Genomic DNA, 21446 nt, shown 5'->3' on the forward strand with positions numbered 1-21446 from the left:
CCCTCTGTCATCTCTAACAGTAAAGAAACTTGGTTTAAAGTGCCCTCTGATAATGGAGGGAGTACTAGGGATCAACATCTCTTCACTGCTTCAATTCTCATTCATGTGGAGAGAAATTATTTCTAAATCCTTGGCCAGCCCTAATCTGGAGATCAGTATCCAAATTAGGAGACTTTTATTTTGTTTCTACAGGAGCTGAAAAGCCCAGGTTCTCTCCATGACAAACGATTGAATGATTTAGTGAAGTTCTTTTCTTCCACCTATTAATTTTCTTCACCACGTTTTGTTTCAGCCATTGCCTCTAGTCCAGGAGCCATCTGTGACTCTTGCGAATGACAAGTGAATTCCCAAGGAATGAATACAAAAGGGTTTATTCACTACAGATTTTTCATTCGCATGCATTTCACATACTGACTTAAATTGTGACTCGTAATTTGGCTGATGCTTCTATTAACTTCTGTATGGGAACTGCTGAATCACGGCCTGAACCTCTGCTGGACCACCTGAGGCGAGCACTGAGTCAGCCATGGGAGCACAGGTGAAGGCAATTCAGCTGTGCTGCCGGAAGAGGTGGAGCCTGGCTGTGCCTCTCCTAGGGCCATTTAAGAGCTGACTGCTACTGAGGAAGGATCTCATACAGATCACTTCTTGTGGAGGATGTTGTAAGCCTACAGCATTGGTAAGCATTTTCCATTTATTGTCTACCTGTTGCAATAATCTTACTTGGCTTAACTTTCCTGTATAGTTCTTAATTATAATGTCTGTGTATTCACTGATTATACATCAATTATATATTATTATCTCTTCACATTGTATCAGTAAATTACTTTAATTAATAAAGGTAATGGGCCATAAGAAAGTAAAGAACAATAAGAAGGAAAAAAAAGTAATGTAATACTAATGCTAAAACAAAGATGATACCTGACAGTATGTCTTCTGATTGTCAGGCTAATGAATGATGTGTGTATTGTGAAGGTCAGATAAGGCCTCTGGTTACAGAAGATTCAATACAAAAGCCTGGAGCAATTTACATTTTTCTTGTGCTTCTGATTTCCTAATAGATCTGCTAAAGAGTCAATTTGACAAACAAAAATGCTCAGGGCTTTTTGTCCTCAGTTGTCAACTGCTTTTTGTTTGGTAAAAGCTCAGTGGAAATAAAGGGCTTCAAATAGTCATTTTGTTAACACAGAATTTGGATTTAATACGCATGCGTCTGTACCCAGTGGTGCTTTTTGCACTGCTCTTTATAAATAGGAAGTTCCTGACGTGAGGAATATGCAAAAGGCACATGGGAGCTCATCCACGTTCTTCTATTGCTTATGCTTTTTAAAAGAAACTCCTCTTGAGCAGTCATTAAGAGGAACACAATGTGAAAAGGTTTTTTTAAAACAAAAAAGCAGATGACTTGAAGTATTCTTACTTGCACTTTTTCTAATGAAGTTCATTTGAGTGTATACGTAAATGCATCTATTTTAAGTTTATCTAAAAGTGTAATTAGAGCTATCAACATGGGAGGGAAAAAATCTCATCTAATATCTCCATGAACAGTATTTAAATCAGTGGTTTTGCAGACTTCTAAGTAGGAAGGCAATAATGTGGTGTTTTTCTTTTCTTTTTTTTTTTTTTTAAGGTGACTTAATTCATGCAGAAAATAAGGGTATGTAAGAGCTGGTCTATCAATTGAGAATAGTGGTTTGCTCATACTTTACTCCTGAGGCAAATGAAAAAAGCTGGCACAAAACTCCAGATAACTGGATTCTGTTGGGGCTGGGATGTTTGCTGTGGAGTTGAGTTGGTTTTTATGCTTTTGTTTGTTGTGTTTTTTGTTTTTTTTTTTTTTTTTTGTGCATGCTGTTGATCTTTCAGAATAACCAACTGCCAGTGAAATACCAACTTCTTTACTTCAATGGCATCCAGGAAAGCGTTCAGAAGCATGAGACAAAACATAGAGAGTCTGCAGACTAAAGGCAAGCAACAAGCAGTGGATGGACCAAAGATAGTTCCCTCTGGACATAGCATACAGCAACTAAGATTGATGTTCAAAGGGTTCCATGTTACAGTTTCAAACAACAGCTTACCCACTGTGGAAAACAAATACTGCAGAGATGTGCTTTATGTGGACTTGGTATGTGCAGAACAGTTTCATTTTGTCCACTTAGAATTACTGGATTTTGTTCTGTAATGCAAATATCCAACCTATCAGGACAGACTCTGTCTTTGGCATCTGGATCCTCATTCAGGTTGACATATAAAACTTTATCTGGACTGAAAGAGGACAGTGGCTATGTTTTTAATCCCAGTAGGCCTTATTTGGGCAGCAAGATGTGAGATCCTGGTGAATGAGCTGACCTGGGGGGAATCTGCAATGCTTCCCAGGCTTTCTGGGCACAGAAACTTGCAGTGGACAGAAGTGTCTAAAGAGAGATCTTGTCCTTGAAGTGTGAAGCCCATCATTATAAATGAAACTGGTACTAGGCAAGAATATTTTTCCAATCCAGGTTAGCCAAAAAAGTAGGTATTAGAAGGGCAATGCTGATCTCTACTAGGAGAGTGAGGTACCTTCTAATTGTTGCTGTAATTGACCTTTAACATAGAAAAAAAGACTTGAAAATGGTAATTGGAAAAAACGAAAAATTGCATAATTAAATCAAGCTATCAAATTGATTTACAAAAGAAGAAAACCCACAAAACTATTAAAATCACTTCCTGAAGGATAGGGTTTGTGATAATTTGCAATTCTGACCTTGTTTCTTCTGGGATTGCTAATGATTCATTACTATGTTTTCCAGGGGAACTGAATTTTGCAAGAATAATAGCTGAAACTGGCCTCCAGACCTGCTAGCTGTAGTTCTGGAAGAAGATTGTGACCTTGAGTCAAGTCAATGGATGGTAAATACATTGTGCTTAAAAAACTGCTGGAGAACATCAAGGAGAGAAGAAAACTGACCCAGTGTCTAAATCTCTAGTTCTGGTCTCTCTTGAACAGTAGCTCATTATACCTACCTGAAAAGTGAGCACCAGGATTTATTCTTACTAAAGTGTGTCCTAATTTTTAAGCTTTTTTTTTTTTTTTTGTGATGCCAGTTTGTCTTTTTTTCTGATCATGCTGTAAAACCTCCAGCTCACTCCTCCCACCTTCATATCTCCAACCATTTAATTAACATTCTCCCTTTCCATCCTTCTGCAGATAATAAGCACAAGCTGTGAAATATCCCCCTTGATTATCAGAGCAGACTAGCAGTTTCCAGCCTGTTTTACACCTCAGCCTATTGTTGTATTCAGAAACTTATTTTCAAAGCTTGCATAGAGTGAGAGCACTCTATGAAGTAGTGTTAAAGCCTTGTTTCAGGTACAGACAGGGTATCTTCTGCTTCTCTCTCATTTGCAAAGCTGCAGGAAGAAATGTGAAAGGTCTGACATTGGTTCTTGCTGAGTCCATGTAGCCACCCCTCAGCTTTTCCTCAGCTCCCATCGTTCTTCCTCTTGCTCTGATTCCTGGGCTCTCACCTCTGCAGGCCTTCTGCTCAGGTCCCTTCCTCCAACTGAACTCTTTGCTTTCTATGGGATGTTCCCACCACCCTTCTGATTTACAGCCTTCATACTTTGATTTGCATTTCCTTTTCTGTCCCTTTTTCCAAATATTGGAGTGCTTTTCTATCTGTTCAGAAAATTCATTTAAAGGCTTTCATTCTTTGTGTTCCAGTGCTCGTGTTCCTTCCTCAGTATTCTTATTGCTGTGCCTATGTTCTCCCCTATGCCCCCAGACCACCCTATGGCTTTTCCTCTTTTTTCTCTTCTTCCAAGACCCCCACTGCCATTTCTATCATTCCTTCTCTTCTTGCTAATTCAAATCAACAAACAAAAAATGCCTTTCACCCCAACTGCATGAGATTATCCTCTGCCACTGAAAGCTGACAGATAGAAACTGCTTAAATATCTTTGTGGCTTTTGAAAGTGAAAAGGAAAAGATTAAGCTGCATTTACTGCTTTAATTTGGAACTCATGAGCACTACCATAATGCAGGATTAGGTTCACACAGTTATTTTTTAAAGTGCATAACGATGTTCCTATTTGCTCATCTAACAGATCATAGCAATGCAGTCATAACTTTTTACAGATGACAATGATCCTTAGGCAGAAGCCTTCAAAATAAAGCCTTTCTGAGTTTCCAGCTCTTATATAGTAATTATGTCTTGTACTACATATACAATGGAAATGGATGAATTCGGTCCAAAGAAACAGATCTTTTCAAAGGAAGCAGAGGGAGCAAGGGAAAAGTGGCTCTGCGATCTCAGAGTTCACAAAGAAAGCAGCTGATCCTGCCTACACAGTGGGAATTTCTTTTAAAAAGAAAAGTCTAATTACAGCTGGCACTTTGGAGCCAAATAATTCTACTTTGCTGAAAAGTGACATGATTCTTCTGACACTGCAAGCATGGGGCACGCTGTGCAGTAGTCCCCATTCTCTCACTTCTCATTCAAATTAAATACAACATTACAGGATTTTTTTTTAATTTTTAATGTCAGAATTTCCTTCTAGAGTGTTGTGCAGGGGAGAGGGCCTAAAGAACAATCAGGCCAGCCAAACTGATGGAAAATGAAGATCTTGTTTAATCCTTTCATAATGGTAATAAACTTAGCACTAGTATTTATGCTTCAGAAGTATCATTTGAAGAATTTGCAAATGGTAATTTTAAAATCTAACAGACAACATCAGAAGGTAAATCCACTTAAAGAAATCATATCCTCTGAAAATGAATGTCATTCTCCCTACTTGCAACAGCACTCACTTTAGTGTTTCCTATAACACTTCAGTGTCACTCCAATTGGTGCTGGGGTCAGAAGTATGACTGAGAAAGCAGGCCATAGCGGTGTTATCTGGGAGGAAGGGTCCTTGCAGGTGAGAAACATGGCACCTCTGCAGATCACTGGGGTGGTTATCAGCTGAGGGCTGTCTGTATGGCCCCGGCCTTTGCACAGAAAGCTGGAGTCCCAGACAAGAAATATGAGAGTAACAAAACCTGTAATGTATGTAAAAGAGCAGACCGAGGGATGTTACTCTGTAGTTCTGCCTACTTTCTAGCAACCCAGAATATGGAGGTAAACCTCCTGGTGCTCCTGAATTCCCTACTTGGGTTTGGATTCTCACCAAACACCAGCTTCCATTTTACACTGATTGTTGCTTCTCAGCTGCAAGCGTCCTGAATGGCAGAATCAGCCCATATCTGCAACCAGGCTGCTTCTGAGCTGTCTGAAAAGCAATCAGAGGTATATTGTTTGCGAAAGTCCGAGCTTTAAAATATCTTTTTGCTCCTTGACAGTCAGACAAACAGCTGCACAACATTAACACAAGAGAATTGCAAAAGTTTATGTTCTTTCAGGCTGATAATAACAAAAAATCAGTTTCTTCCCTTGTCTGCCAGATTTATCCATCATGAATGACAAAGTGAAAGAGCATGAAGAAAAAAAAGGGAGGGAGAAAGAGAAGGCAGATTGTCTTCCTTCTGTGTACACAGCTCAACCAAAGCATTTTGCAATGTGGCTCACTGCCAGCACTGGAGGTGCTTGCTCCAGGCAGCGTAGCCCCTGCCATGGAGATGGGGCATTTCTAGGAGGCAGTTATAGATACTCACAAGCCCTATGCTCTATTTCAATTCAAATGTTGTATATAAGGCCCTCAGACCGGTCTATAGAATGATCAGTCCTCTTGCTGAAAGGGAACGCATTTATAGACCAGTCCAGATGCCACATCTCCTATGAGGCAGCATAAGTTTCCTAGATCAAACCAAGGAAACTTTTGGAACAAAATTCTCTGTTTTCCAAAAACTCCATGGCCAGAACCAAGCTGTAAGTCCCATTTGTGTTTTGGTCATACCCAGAGAAAAATGTCTTAAAAGCACTAAGGAATTACACACTTAGATGATTATAAAGTTCTGAAAAGATCAACAAAATCCTGAGGTTTTGAATATTGGGAATTCATGCTCTGAAGGCCTCAACCTGTCCACACTTGGGCAGCACTCAGTGATAGGGAAGGCATGTCCATAGAGAGAGATGGGAACAAAGGAATTCTCCTCTGACAGCACATTTGAACCCAACTCTTACAACACATAATCATGAATCTTGAGATTGGAAGATAGACTGGCTTGTGACCTGTCCTGTGGAAGAAGTGCTTTGTTGTATGGAAAAATTAAATGTCAATTTACACAAATGGTATAGACAAAAGAAAGAAGAGGAAAATGACTTTTCATCCTCACAGTCCGTCCTAGACCAATGCTATCTGGTATTCAGTCCCTGTTCCAAACAACATCCACATTTTGTTTCAAGATACGGCTGTTCTGGCTTGTAATAAAATGTGATTTCAAACCCAAGAAGTGTTGGACTGCACAGTGAATGTGCACTTAAAATTACTGCATTTGGGATGTGATCATTTTTAAGGAAGATAACATCTGTTTGAAAGCTGAAAAAGAATTGAGCTCATGAGTTTGCAGGAACTTATTAAATAACAGAAAACAGATTACACGGAAATTACAAGCATTATGAGAAATGGAGTCAAAGTTTGCTAACACTTCCACACTACAGAGAGTGCAAAGAATGTTTGCTAATACTTGTTGGATCAAGCTAGTGGTGGCGTGTCCCCACTGAAATAACAACCATGCAATTTATAAATAACATGAATTGCTATACCATTGCGTCTTGTCCTTGCAGCTTTTCTTTTCTCCTAGGACAGTTTGCACCATATTTGAAGTTTCTTCCTCTCTAGTCATGGGGACCTATGACATTGATATGCATGGTGGTGAAGTGCACACTGTCTCCCAGACACAAATAGCCAAGGTCTGGGATGGGCACTGCAGGATAAAAGCCTGCTGAGAACTTGTTGACTTTGGAGCATCAGCCCTGCTGGAGAACAACTTCAGCCCTGAGAGGGATTTCAGAAGTAATTTGAAGGGGACAAGTTGGCTTTAAGTACCAGGATGAACAGCATTAATGGAATGAACAGTCATTGAAGGTACAGGCCAAGCAGAAGAGTATGGGATAGGGAGAAGTGGTGAAGGGAGGAGTGCAAAAGGGAAAATTGATACAGTTAAGCCCACAAAATGAAAGGTTTGATAGCTGCCAGCCTAGAACATGCTTCAGTGCTGGGGAAGCTCATCATAGTCATGCAGTAGCGCAGCGATTCTTCATACTGTCTAATAAACTCTGTCAGCTGCATGAAGTGACCATGTCTACAGCTCTCAGATAAAATTAGATCATTTTCTCATCAGAAAATAAAAATACACATTGGATAAGAACAAACTGGAACTTATTTGTATTTATTTTAATTCATTAATGTTAGTTACTGTAGCATTCAAGGGATTTCCCACATAAAAATAGTAGAAAATGATAAAACAGATGTTAAAAACATATTTTCTTCCATTATGTACTTTTTACTGCTAAGATGTTCACTGACAGCATGTACAAACAAAGTAGCAGCAGTCACTGCTACTTTCATTCTCTCTCAAAGACAAGTTCTTCCTGCCTCTCTCCTCTGTCAAGATGACTGGCAAGACCCAGCCAGCAGATTCAACTTCTTCAATAATGCTGCCCTTAATGAGCTTGTTTACAAAAGTTCTAGTGCTGTACTCTCACTGAGCACTTGTGGCATTACAGCTTCTGTTGGACAAATGCCTTATTGGGTTATATTTTAACTTTTTTGCAAAAACTTTTGTACACCTAAGTATTTGTTACTCAGGTCATGCAGAGAAGCAGAAAACTTGCTTACTATGCTAATAATCTGAAAGTCAGATCTCTCCTAGATCCCGTTTAAGTGCTGACTGCCACTGAGTAAGGATGTCTTTCTGGAGATTGCTCCTTGTGGAGTTTACTATGAGCCTACAACACTGGTGAGTATTTCTATTTGTTTTGATTATCTTTCCACCACAGTAATCTTACTAAACCTAACTTCTGTATACCCGTTGGTTGTACACCTATTGATTGTACAATTGTATACCTATTGTTTGTACAAGTCCCAAGCAGATAATTTACAAGTTCTTCTGAAAGTGTGCCTTGTAATGTATTTTGGACTCCAGTTCTCCTGGTGAGAGTGTCTGCAAATAGCATTTATTGGAGTCTGAGTCCATCATCAGGTGGAGAAAAATCCTTTTGGTGGAACTGGGTCAGGACAAGGGTATGGAAGCCCACACTTCAGTCAGCAGAAGGTAAACGTACTACATAACAGAAAAATACACAGAGGCAACAGAAAAAAATCTTGAGCACCTGTGTGCAAGGGAGGAATAATTTTATCTCAAAGCCTTCCATCAATTTCTATGCACTGATTTAGCTGATGGTGGATCTAAATCTCTTTCCTTGTCATACTTAATATTTATTTAAGGCAGAGCAATTTAGTTGTCCATCAAAACCAGACAGCAGTACTTAGGAGCTGCAGCACTTTTTTAATCTCTTCCCCAGCAAAATCAGTTTTGCTAAAAGAAGCTGTGACCAACAGTTCCATAATCAGTCCCCTGCAGTTGTCAGCTTCTCTAATGCATAAATACGACCTAGCTATGCTGTCTCCCCAAGCCTTTAATCATCCCTTTTGACTCTGAGATCCTACTGCCCTATCTATGACAATTGCAAATTGTGCTCTATAACTTCCCTTGGCCATGTGCCTTATCAAGGGAAGGGGTGGTTACTAAACCTCATGTAGCTCCATGACCTTTCCGAAGCTACCAGCAAACTGCTTGTGCAGCTGTCAGCTGGTTGGTTCGTGTCTGGCTAAATTTTTTATTATGTCAATAACAATCAGCATCTGTTGTGGGTCCCACACTACTGGGCAGATCTTCAGGTGTGCATTACAGCTCTAAAAGAGGGGGCACTCGCCTAGATAAGGCCAGGGAGCTTCCTTCTTCGTTGTTGCTCTGGTTTTGTTGTTTGTATGCATGAGAAGCGATGCCTCTTCTGACCACCTTGGACCAGACTTGACTAACATGGCTAATAGGAAAAGCTATCCAATGAAAGCTAAAAGTTCCTTGTAACTTAAAGTTTCTATTAAAAGGATTAAATTTTAATCCACAGTGAACTTGTTGTCTTACACTTTACTGAGTTATGTTTGAATTGATCTGTCATTTCCCTGGAGAGGACGAGGTCTCAGGAAAGACTGCAAAGTGATGACTGTGCTGCTTATCCTTTTTTCATCTTTGAAAACTCATAAAATTTTATGCAAGAAACTGTTGTATCTGCTCATCTGACTTATTGTATAGCACTCTTCACTGAATATTTGAGGATAAAGACTAAAATCAACTTTAGATAAAATGAATGGCACAGGGATAACCTGTAGAAACCTCAAGAGAACACTGCTGGCAAAACAGATGTGTTCTGATCTCTCTGAAAAGTAGGGAGGGTATAGAAAGGTTTCTGGGGCTTCCACAGGTAGCCTTCACTCTCGTGCACTGAATAACATCTTCCAGAAGCCAGCAACAGCGTTGGAAAAAATGTCTCTGATCTCCAAGCAAGACAGCCAGTAAGGTCAGCCTTTTTTTTTTTTTTTTCCTGCTATGCCAGGGACATCCCAGGTGACTCCAGTCAGCACCCAGCAAACCACAACATTCACCATCCCAGAAAAGACGTTTTATCAGACTCTTCTGGATCATAACATTTTGAAAAATACACCAAGGATGGAATTTATTTTAAAGTAGAGTGATCCACTGCACAGGAATGGCTTCTGGAGAAGCTCCTTCTGTTCCTGTGAACTGCTGTTCATCCATACAAGTCCCAGTACTTGCAGTATAAATTTATTTCACCTCGGTTTCTGGTATCAGGGATAATAATACCACACCTGGACATAAATGGAAACAGGACACACTTTAAACTCAGACAGATTGCAGTGCTGTAGGAATACACTGTGCTCAAGCATTACTTATTGCCAGGATTCACAGTTATGTAATAGACCTTAGCTTGCTTAGGCAAGGATTCCTGTGATATTTTTAGCCAGTTTTTTTTTTCTCCTTTTAGTTCAGAGATTCAGAACTCCTGGAGTTTTCAATTTCTGGGTAGGTTTCCTCCCCTTGTCTTTCTCCTTTAAATAAGAACATTTTCCTTCCCTTTTTTCCCCCTCCTGCCTGTTGAGCTGTTCCTGTTTACGGGATGTTAACTCAGCACAACAGGAGACTGTAAAGCACTCAACTCACAGATAAGACATTTCACATTGTTGAAACTCCTTGCAAACTGAACATCTAATTCCTACAGCATCCATAAAAAAGTGTACAACAGTTCTAAACATCAAACTGCTGCATTCAGTCTTCTTGCTGCATGCTTACTGGACAGACTCAGATACAGCTGCCTACGTGAAGGCCATGGAGGGTACAGCAAATTGCAAGTCATCCAACACTGACACATGACCTATATTTCTCAAGATAGCTTAAGAATCAGCATCCTATCAATATTTTATTCACACTTTGACATCAGAATTCCTCCAATATCAGATTTGGTAAATTTTGTTACAACACAGTTTTTCTTTTACTGATCTGACTACCAAAATGATAAACATCAGATTCTGAGCCTCCAAAGTCCATGCAGAATTTAAAAAAAAAAAAAGAAAGTAATGGAAATGACTACAGTTGGTTCTAAGTTGGGCACGTTTTTATGATGTTTTACCATTTTCTCATGCTCAGGTTTGGGGCACTGACAGTGAGCAACTCCCACGTGCAATCTCTATTAACAGACCTGCTCTAAAATTGCTCTACTCCAGTAACACCTGGCTCCCAGTTTCAGTATTCATTCCTTGCTTATCTTGCATTATTACATATGTCTAACTATGTTCTGTTTCCTCCTGTACTGCTTTAGATCTGGGATTAACTTAATTTTGGGCACTGGCACAGGCTGCCCAGGGCAGTGGTCATAGCACCAACATGACAGCATTCAAGAAGTGTCTGGACAACATTCTTGGACATACATTCTAATTTTTGCTGGTGCTGTGTGGAGCCAGAAGTTGGACTCCATGATCTGTTTCCATCCCTTACAACTCAGAATATTCTATGGTTCTGTGACTCCCCACCAGCGCTCACCCACTTTGTACCATAGGTATCTGTTAAGATCTTTGCTATTACTGAGAACACTCCATAAATTAAAATAATAAGACAGCTAAAATAAAGTGTTACCAAATCTTAATCTCTGAAAGTGGTATGAAATATTTTCCAGTAAATAAAAGCAGAAAGAACTGATGATCTAGAGCTTTCATCTTATTTATGTGAAGGGCTAAAATAAACCTAGACACTAAACTTTGATGAATGATAAAAATGTGTGGTCTAGAAAATAGCTAGCATAACATAGGCATGTGTTGGACTTCAGCTGAAAATGTGGACATTTGTTAGTCACACACTCTGGTGGGGGGAATTCACCACAGTTTGAGGGGCTCCATGTTAACTTCAAAAGGAATGTAGCTATTTCTGTTCGTTATTACAAGAAATCATTTGTAGATCTAGATTTCTCTGGAAAGAATGCTAACATTTCCAAACGTCATAGGGCAGTATTGACATATTCTTTGGAAAGGGATCACGTTCAGTTTAAAATATACATTCAAGTGCAGTATTTTGGCAGACACAAGAGATTTTTTTTCCAGGTGAAGGCACTGAGTAATTGGTAATATATATATTTTTTTTTCCTCTGCTTTTCCATGTATAAGATAAATGTGGAAGAATAAGCATATTTCCCTTCCCATCGAGAAGAAGAAGAAGATTTGGTTCATGATGAAGGTATTGGAACGTCTTTGAAAAAACTGCTCTAGCTTTGCAGAACATACAAACCCAGAAAAAAAACAATGCTTAAATCTTGGATGCTTGTGGCTGAGAGAAGCTTTTCCTAGGACGCAGTCATATCCCTCCTAATGCTCATTCAGAACAGGAGAGGAGGACATCTGGGCAATTGTATCAAGAGGAGCACATGGAGGCATCAGGTTTTATGGCCCACAGGACACCTTCAGCTAAACACAGTGGTGGGTTTGACAGCCATCAAACAGCTTTGGTTGGAAGGGACCTTGAAAATTATTAAGCTCCAACCCCCTTGCTGTGGGCAGGGTCACCACCCACCAGCCAGGGCTGCCCAGCTTGGCATCCAGCTTGGCCTCGAATGTCTCCAGGTGTTTGACTCAGAGATTGTGAACTGCTCCTGAGCAGCATTAGCATCACACTGAATCTCCTAACATCAGGCAAACATCTAACATCTGATTCTAGCATCAGCAGCTGGCTGGACATGCAGGGTAGACAGGGCAAGGGGAAATCCAGGATCCAAGTGACATATGGTCCAATAAGTTGTTAAGTCACATCAATGTTATGCATAAACCTCATCTTAAAAATTAAAAAAAATAAAATATAGATTAAAAATTACCTATTACAGTGGTATCTGAGCATTACATTCACACAGAGTTCTCACCAGGTGTTCATTCTCTATGCCTAGATACTGATGGTGAATCTCAAAACTCAGTTCAGCTGACAAACTGTCACTTTGTTATGGGATATGAGATGGTCCAGAACACCCCAGACACATCTGTATGGGGCTGAGAAGACCTGTGGGGTTACCCATGCACTTCTGGAGCCAAACAGATCTGGGGTATTCCAGATGTTACTACATACCTGTATGTAGGTAACTGAGTCCAACACTGTCACTGTTTTATGTATACAGAAGAATTAAAAAATATATATTTTAAATTAAGAAGTACAGTTTCCAAATATTTTTATTCCAAGTGGTGCATTGAGAGCCTTGTAGGGTTTGTCTGATGTCAGTAACAAGCTGAAAATCTCATTGAAGCAAATTCCTTCTCTTGTCCCTTCAGCCATTTGCCTGTCTTTGCTGCCTTGCCAGATTTCATACTCACTTGTTTGTTCTTAGCTCAGCAGATGAAGACTAGTTTAGAAACAAATGAAAAAGGAGTAAAATGCATGTGCTAAATAAAGTAATGTATGTTAATGGGCATCCTACAATTTCTTCCATTTTAGCCAAAATTGTCTCGAACAGCAAATGAAAGGGAGAGGATGGGAAGCAGCTGTTCCTACTCTCTGTAGCAATTGATTGTAAACTGGCCTGACACTTCTCCCAAAGAGTTTGTCATGGACATTTGATTCAGCAAATCTGCCTCAAACCCAGAGCTGAGGCACTGCTATCTCAGTCCTTCACCAAAGTGACCAACCACTGGATGTGCAGGACTATTAAAAACAAAAAGCCAATCAATAGCATATTTCAGATTGACAGCAACACATTCATTTCACCACGGGAAAGAATCTAAACACTTAAGTAAGTGTGTAGGGTAATGACACCCCACATTGGCTGCCCAGGGGGTTGGCTCTAGACCTTCATGGATCAGGCTTCAAGCAGAGGTGAAAAGAAAATAAAAATCTGTCTCCTCCATAAGATATTCCCCTTTAAAATAACTCTGTTCTCTATGTGGAGCTGCCTCGTCTGCTCAGGTATGGCACAAGACAGGTATAGCAGATGCCACACACAAACTGCAGGGCATGTGCTCAGCTAAATGAAAGGAGAAAACAAAGAGAAAAAAAAGTAAGTTAAAATTTAACTAACATTTGGGTTTAAAACTGTACTCAATCGTAATTTGGTTTGACTGAAGGTGCAGGTCTTAAAATGAGATAAAAGTAGGATCTAGTGTTAGATTTGAAACATAAATTAGGGAATTAAACAGAAAAATATGTTTAAATGCAAATAATGATTTTAAGGTGTAACAATGAAGATGTAAAGAGACATCACTTCAGTTTGTCAGAAAAATTGTAATGAAAGTCATACTTCCATAAGGAGAACATAAATAAGTAAATTAGTTTTCCCTTCTGAAAGGAAAACTAAGAACAGCATGTCCGGATTTTGAAGGATGAGGAAAAAGTAAAACAGCTGATGATAATACAAAATACAGCACAAAGAGAAAAATAGTAAAGGAATGTATTATAAACTGCATTGCCAGAAGTTGCATAACGAACGCTGGTATGAACAAACAGAGCTGGAAATGCACTCCTGCTTTCCAAGAAACTTCCAGTGAGTCAGGACTGCAACATGACAGAAAAGGAGGACTGCCTTTTCCCTCTGAAGCAGTGAGCATTGGGAACTTTCTGTACCCTGAGAAGCACACGTGCTCCAATAGCATTTCAAACAAGCTCATGTTTCGGTCATTTTCTGTCATCTCCATGGAACTGAGCAAAACACTTTAACAAGAGAAATAAGTAATATATTAAGTAGAGTCTGGAAGTATACTTATTTTTTCCCAATAAATCTGAGCGTTAATTTCAGTCACCTTTTGTTTTCCTGCATTTTCCTGGTCTCCTTTCTCAAATGAGATAAGAAGGAAAGGAAAGAACCCATGGGGAGGGAGAGGCTGTTCACCTGAACAAATACCGGATCAGCACTTGTCATGTCCTGAGGTACAACCACTGTGAAAGCTATAGGAAAACCAAAAGAAGATTGTGGTCAGCTACCAAATCTTTCAGCAGCTCAGTCCCCAACTGTTCTGAGAAGAGAGGAGAGTTTACCATTGCTGGTGCAAGCATAAAGGCTGTGTTCTCCCTCCTACTGCCCCAAGTTCCCCCCTTGCAAAAGAATTGCTGGCTGGAAAATATAACTCCCACTGGGCATGAGCACTGCAGTAATTATAGGCTGTTCCTCAATAGCTATTTCTTGTGGTATGTTGTGTACCAGCTGAAGGAGCTCCCTCAGTATGCAAGCTCCCACAGTGTGCTCCTCTGCTAGAGCCAGCACACGTCCATCTGTGTGCCTGGACCATGGCTGACCTGTGCAGGACAGCCTGTGTTGGGGTCGGTGTACCCCAAAGTGATGTTTGCAACAATGGATGAACATGTCTGCAATGGCATGAGAGCTGAAGGGGAAAGTGTGTGTTGGACTGGGGAAGAGGTGGCTAAAGGAAGGCAGAAGAGCCACACAAGGAGATGCCTTAGAAAAAGATGGATGTTGCACACCTTAGGATGTTCCTCTGGCACAGCTGGGAAGCATTTTCATTATCATTTCACTTTTTCATTTTGAAGAATTTGCGTTTGCACAGGGGGCTTGAGATCCCATAACAGCTTATTAGTGAGCATTAAATAGAACAGGTCATCAAGGTTACGTTTGTATTAATACACCTACAGCAGTAAATAACACAAAATGCTGCTGGCTGTGAGGAACATGTGCAATTATCCTTTGCAGTCCCAGTTAGCAGTATGGACCAGCATGAGTTAGTGTGTACCTTTTGTTGTCAAGACCTAGTAACGTGTTAACAAAGATCAAACACGTGTGCAAACTTGCGTTCTCCAGGGCTTGGAAGACGCATAGCGCAAAGATTACTGCCAATGGAACTCTATGGACTCCACAAACTTTGCAGAGGTCACACTAACATTTTTCACAGCAGTTCCTAGGGAAACTCTTCAGGAAGCAGTCTTGCTGTATAAACACTGAACCGACATTTAGAACTTACTCTGAGGAGTGGGATAAGATGAAACAAAATATGTACATTTCACATCTTCTAAAAAGAGTAATTTAAATTTGCAAAGGTATGAGTTTCTGGTCAAGATATTAGATAGCAAGACACTGTCTATTGAGAGAAAATATTGTCAACTATGTATCAAGAATAGCCTACGATTATTTATTTTACAAGAAAGTCCAGCAAATTTTTTTGACTTCATCTAGGATCATACATATGTTAATGTCCTAGTGCAGATCAGAAAGGTGTTCTGTTCCCTCTTCCCATGATTTTATTCACATCACAAGGAGCTCTCAGAGATCGTAAAGAGCTTCCTTTGGGTAAAACCAGAGGCAGCTCCAAGCACAGTCCTCATGGGCTTCAGATCCAGGGTTCAGCCCGGGGCCCAGCTACAGCCAGTCCAAACTAACACCCGGAGATGCTCATATGGTGTAGTTGCTTACAGCAAAGATTTTACATTATTTATGTGCTCTCAGGATCAGATGTAGGCATAACCTATAGTGCTTTATTTCCACACATTATTAGCATCATTTAACATTTTAAAGAATGAGAGATTACTCAAGCAAAGCACAACTTTTATATGCTGTTTTGACATGTTGGAGAGAAGAAAGCCACGAATACTATACTACAGTATTTCTCGAGAAAATCCACTTCTTTGACATTTATAATGGATTCTGTATTGTTAATACTTTTATTTCCTTTTTTTTCCTTTATCTTTTTTGTTAGCCTGAAGCAACAGATTCAGCATTACATCCAATCAGCAAGTTGCCAAAAATTTATCTTCAACATTCCAATTGACTGTGGTAGATTTGGCTAAGTTAAACACTGTGGCTGTTTATGTTCAGCGTTATTTGTGTTGAATTTTGCTGTCTCTGTGAGGCATATATGGAGTGCCCACATAGAACAACATGTAATTTCTTCAGGTGTGATAGTGCAGTTGGTAAAGCTGTGCAAAAGCTTCAGATATTGATCATCCCAGTTTCTGCATTACTCAAACATTTCCACTGAATAGTAGCCAAAAATGCTTAAAAAATCTACCAAATAGACAGTGGGAGAATCATTCCCAGTATCATTCAGAAGAATCTGAAATGGCAAATCTTGGGGTTTAGATCTGTAGAGCATTTGGAAGTCGATGTAGAAGATCAGAGCAGGCACCAGTCCGTAACTCTCTTCCCCTGGCTGCAGTAGCTAGTAGCAGATTCCTTGGGTCAGTGCAAGAACCACAACTGAGAGTTTCATAAATTAGTTGTAAGCTGAATGAAGAAAAATATTATTTTTTCAATATCAAGGAGTTCCAGCTGTAGAAATGAAGCCAGTCAGAGTGGTTAAATATTATTCTCCAGTGACTTTCTAAATACTGGCGAATGCATCACTGAGCTTTACTTCTGTACAAACAGGATATGGGCTGAGCACGGTATGGGCAATTCTACCAGTCAAGCACTTAAACCATGCAGAATGCATCTATTTGTAAAGAGGCGTGACGTACTATTCACTGGCTATAAAGAACAATAATGCAATATGGAGTCTATTACAGTGCCTAGTAATACAGTGGAAGTATATACTCTTTTATAAGGGCAAAGTAATGATTGCCATAATAAGGACGTGCAGTCATTAACAGTATATACGTGTACAGTGTTATTCTTCCCCTTTTATTGCTAAGCAGTAAGAAATGTAACAGTGAAAGGTCCATCCAAATTAGAGGAGATTATGTCTGAGAAGTTAGAACAGTCAAAAAACAATGTCAGCTGTAACTGAAAAGCTATCTGGAGGCCAGCTGAGAGGGTAAGAGGTGCAGACGCATGAAACAAAGCAGGATGGCTTGGCTGAAAACAAATTGGGGATGAGTGAAGTTCACAATGATAGAGGTATTGAAGTAAGAGAACATACAGCATCCACAGGAAAGACATCTTATTCTCAGGAGGTTGAAAGAAATTAGATGAGCGCACTTACACAAACTTGGGGTCTACTTTCCACAGATTCAACAAATGCATATTTCTTACTAACAAATGACCCAAAAGAAAGAAAGAAAAAATGTGCCCTGGGATACATTTTTACAAAGAATGGAAAGCTGGAGCACACAGTGAATCAGGGATGGCAGAGAAAGGGGAAAGGAAAACAAAACTAGAGTAGGTAATATGATAAATGTGGTCCAAAGGGAGCCTCACTAAATGATGCCAGGTTGACATATTGAATTAGTGTGTAAAAACCAGAGACACTCTTCAAAATATAAATACAACAGAGATATACATTAATGTTCCCAGCTGATATGTAGTAAGTAGCCCAGAAAAGGTAATTGGAGGTAGGAGAGATGTGGGAACATTTTAAGGGCAGGGTCAAGGCTGGGAAAAGGTGAGACAGCAGAGTAAGAAGATATGAATTTGGGTGCACACAGGAGCACAGGGCTGGCATCAGAAATGTGCTGCTCACAGGAGGGAGAGGAGCAGCTGCCCAGCACTCTTCAGGTCATTGTGTCCCACAAAAGCCTTTTGTGCTCACCAACACAGCAGGTACAGCCATATACCCTGCAGCTGCCTTTCAAACTTGACTTGTTGGCAGTATTCTCGTTGACAGATGTTTTGCACTGTTCAAGAAGAATAGACAAGATCTTGCCTGCTGTTTTCTTACATCCTGGATCCGTTCACAAGATCTTACATTGAGATAATTTCACAGCTGCTTTATGAGTTCTGTAGATTATTACACAAATATTTACTTTTCAGAAGGAGAAACCAAGTGCATAAGATTCAAGCCTCAAAAGCTTTGTTTCTTCCAGTTTCCCCCTGTGGGAGTTTGACAGAATGAAACAAATGAGAAAGATAACACTGAACAGTGCTCTGTGCCATTAAAAGGTCAGAGCATCACCTGGGAGCTGCAGTGCTGCAACATCCCAGCAGCCAGCAAAGCACAGGGAAATACAAGGAAATGCCATATGGAGGGCCTCCCTAGCCCCACCATTAAGTGCTGTTTACAGCAGTCATTTGAAAGCAGCCTTTAGCACACGTCAGTTCAGTCCACATGAGACGGGGACACATGCCTTGCCCTGTAGGGAGGTACATTCTTACTCAGTGACCTGCCTTTATTGTTCCACCTCTTCACAGAAGAACAGGGGTTGAAAATTTTCAAGATCACTGTGCTGCTTTGGAGCCAAAATGTCATCTTTAAGGCAATTTCAGATTTAAAATGAGCTCCTAGTTTCTCTGCATTGAGAAGTGCTCTGAATTGAGGGTTGTACCTGGTGAGCTTCAAAGGTCTCTTCCAACCTCAACCAGTCTGTGAATTTTGGGTACCTCTGCATCACTGAAGACAAACAAATGCCAGTTCTGGAAAAGCAGGTCCCACTCAAACAACTTGAGATTGCACAGGCACTCAGGCCCCAAAAAACTCAGACTGCTGACTACTTTGGAAAACCTGTGGCCAAGCTGCTGTCTGTTTTCTGGCTGTAATCACACATCACGTAAGTCTGGATCACAAAATGATATTCTTACCACACAGGAAGGGGTCAGTCTGAACTGACTCCAAGGGCTACATTTAGGTATTTGTTTTCATTTAAATCATGTGCAACACCATTTCAGACTGCTATCAGTAAAGGCAACTTGTAGCACGCAGTAAGAGATACACAGGAGGAACATCAATTGTTTTTCTTTCTTAGGTAGATGTGCTTATGTATTTAAAAATAGATAAACCAATTAAATTGCTATTATGAGTTTTTAGAGGCCATGTACGAGTCATTCTCACTGTATCAGTACTCCTTCACTGTATTTCACTGATTGGATTCTGCTCTACAAGTAACAGTGCCAGGTGTGTGGTAGTGTATTACTGGATGGGCAAAAGTGAGAAGTCCCAGTGTGGTTTTAGGGGGCTCACAGTTTTGCTTCTAGGGGACTGATTTTCAATTTGAAACATCAACAAACTTTTTACAATGTGATCAAAAGAAGACACTCCATTAAAAAAAAAACTATATATCTAAAAATCTTTCTTTGTTGATTAAATTCATGCAGGTACAGTCTACTCAGTAGACTCCTTTAAGTGACTTTCTTCAGAACCATGAGGTCCTATATATGTATACGCCTAATATATACTTAAGTTATATATACTTAAGTAAATATAACAGTAGAATAAGTAGTATCTTACAGGCCAAGATGACCACATCACCACAAAATCAATGGCAACAGGGATGAATATTTCATAGCGGTCTCGGAAATCCAACAGTGCCATTCACTCCCTTTAATGTAACTTCACTAAACTGAACATTGAGGTTTCCAACTTAATTTACCTATTCTCTTTATGTGAAAATACTGGTATACCATATCTTTAAAATGGCAGTAAAGATATGACTTCACTTTTTTATTAGGACAGTTACAGCCAGGTCGTTTTCAAAAATCACACTCCTGACACCCACCTTACAGAGCATGGAGGAACGCGCAGAGTAGTGCATGACACTGCCTTTATTCCTACCAACAGCCTGAAGAGGTGGCACAAATTCCCTATGGATTTCCCATGGAAAACCCTGCCAAGAGCTCCCTGTCAGCATCCGTGGGGCTGGAAAGCCACGCTGCTGTTCTGATTCCCAGCTAGGACAGAAGAGCTGGAGACAGAATTCACAGTGCCACATTCAGCATTGAGAGACAAATCAGTACTCAGCCAGCTGTGAAATGTAAATAATTTTTGCCTTTCAGAATATCCTCCCTGATTCTGTCAAAATCCATCACACACAACTGCTTGTTCAAGCAAAAAGTAAAACAAAGTAATACTAAAAATCCCCAAATTTACAGCCTACCAGTGAATAGCTGCATTTCAGTCAGTCATTCTCCACATGACATCTTTACAAAAAATACTGCTTTACCAATATCAAACTGACTTGTGCACTGCAATAGTGCATGAGCTACAATTCAAATGACTTAATGTTTACAAAACGAGAGGTTCAGCTTTTGATCTCTTTTACAAACTGTGAGCTGGGAGCAACTCCAGCAGCCTCAAGAAGTAACCTAGTTCTTTACTGCCACCGATTAATCTGCTTTACAGGAGACTCCTACAGGTGACTGAGAGTCTCTCCCTGATTTGCAGAGGTGGAGAGAGAAAAGCAGCAGCAACAGGACAGCATCAAGTTCCTCCCGCCATCTGCCCTGCAAAGAGCTCATCTCACTGCCACCAAAACAGAAGAAACTTCCATGTAATTTTTATTGTCATCGCCAGACAGATCAAACAGAAGGGGATCATTGCTTTATGTGTGCCTGAGCAAGCATGCTTCAAGAACTGCCTTTCTCTGAGTCTTCCTTCCCTGTTTCCCACTTTGGATTCCCAGGCTGGTTTCTGAGGAAGATTTATCTGATCGTATTACAAAGATGCAGGGTGCATAATGTGCACCACTGGATGCTTTCAAAAGTCTAGTCCAATGGAAGCTAGGAAGCCAAAACCTAGAGAAACACGTTCATCTCCTAAACTGACACAAGTCCAGAAGTATGTGCACAGAATAATAAATATTTTTTCCTATCACTAACAAGATAATACATAGCAAAGAATGTGAGCATGAGTTGTTCAGAATCATTGTGGATGAAAACTGTTTCACAGAATATTTATTTTAAACTCTCCAGTTTCATACAAAAAGTAGTTTCCACTAAAACAAATTTGAATTTATTAAAGAAGAAAATAGTGGTATGTAAAAGGCAGAAAGGCTGTACAATCCTATCCAATTGGAATACTGGCGTTTTTAGTAAAAGAAACAGTGCGAGCAGCTTAATCTGTTAAATATTTCAATGGAAAGATAGAAGACAACTTAATCTGAGTATCAGTCCAGATATTAAAGTCAGAAACAATTCCTGCTTTAACAGACAGATAAATCGTGTTGAAGCATCACTGAAATTACTGCGCATAGAGCCAGTTTCCTAGATTTTAGAACTGAGCCTACTTGTAGCCTTTGTTTTCCATCTTTGTCCAATTAGTGCCCCAAAGTATCTTTCCCTGTCACTGACAGGGAGGGCATCCTTACAGGAGATGTCAAACTCAATGTT

General features: G+C 40.0%; 2 long non-coding RNA genes across 4 annotated transcripts; both read left to right on the forward strand.

Annotated features, from left to right (window-relative positions):
- Window positions 1-578: 578 nt before the first annotated feature.
- On the forward strand, window positions 579-5165 carry LOC125696343 (uncharacterized). Its single transcript, XR_007378294.1, has 3 exons — window positions 579-679; window positions 1867-2125; window positions 2790-5165. It is a non-coding gene; the product is annotated as an uncharacterized LOC125696343 (long non-coding RNA).
- A 2577-nt stretch (window positions 5166-7742) lies between these two features.
- Window positions 7743-14531, forward strand: LOC125696169 (uncharacterized). 3 transcript variants are annotated; one of them, XR_007378209.1, is made up of 5 exons: window positions 7743-7879; window positions 9405-9500; window positions 9987-10024; window positions 10818-11054; window positions 11656-14531. It is a non-coding gene; the product is annotated as an uncharacterized LOC125696169 (long non-coding RNA). The 3 variants fall into 3 exon arrangements; XR_007378207.1 differs by having other exon boundaries at window positions 9987-11054; XR_007378208.1 differs by lacking the exon at window positions 9987-10024.
- Window positions 14532-21446: the final 6915 nt, after the last annotated feature.

Source organism: Lagopus muta, chromosome 7 (assembly GCF_023343835.1).
Source record: "Lagopus muta isolate bLagMut1 chromosome 7, bLagMut1 primary, whole genome shotgun sequence".
In the NCBI taxonomy this organism is placed as follows: Eukaryota; Metazoa; Chordata; class Aves; order Galliformes; family Phasianidae; genus Lagopus; species Lagopus muta.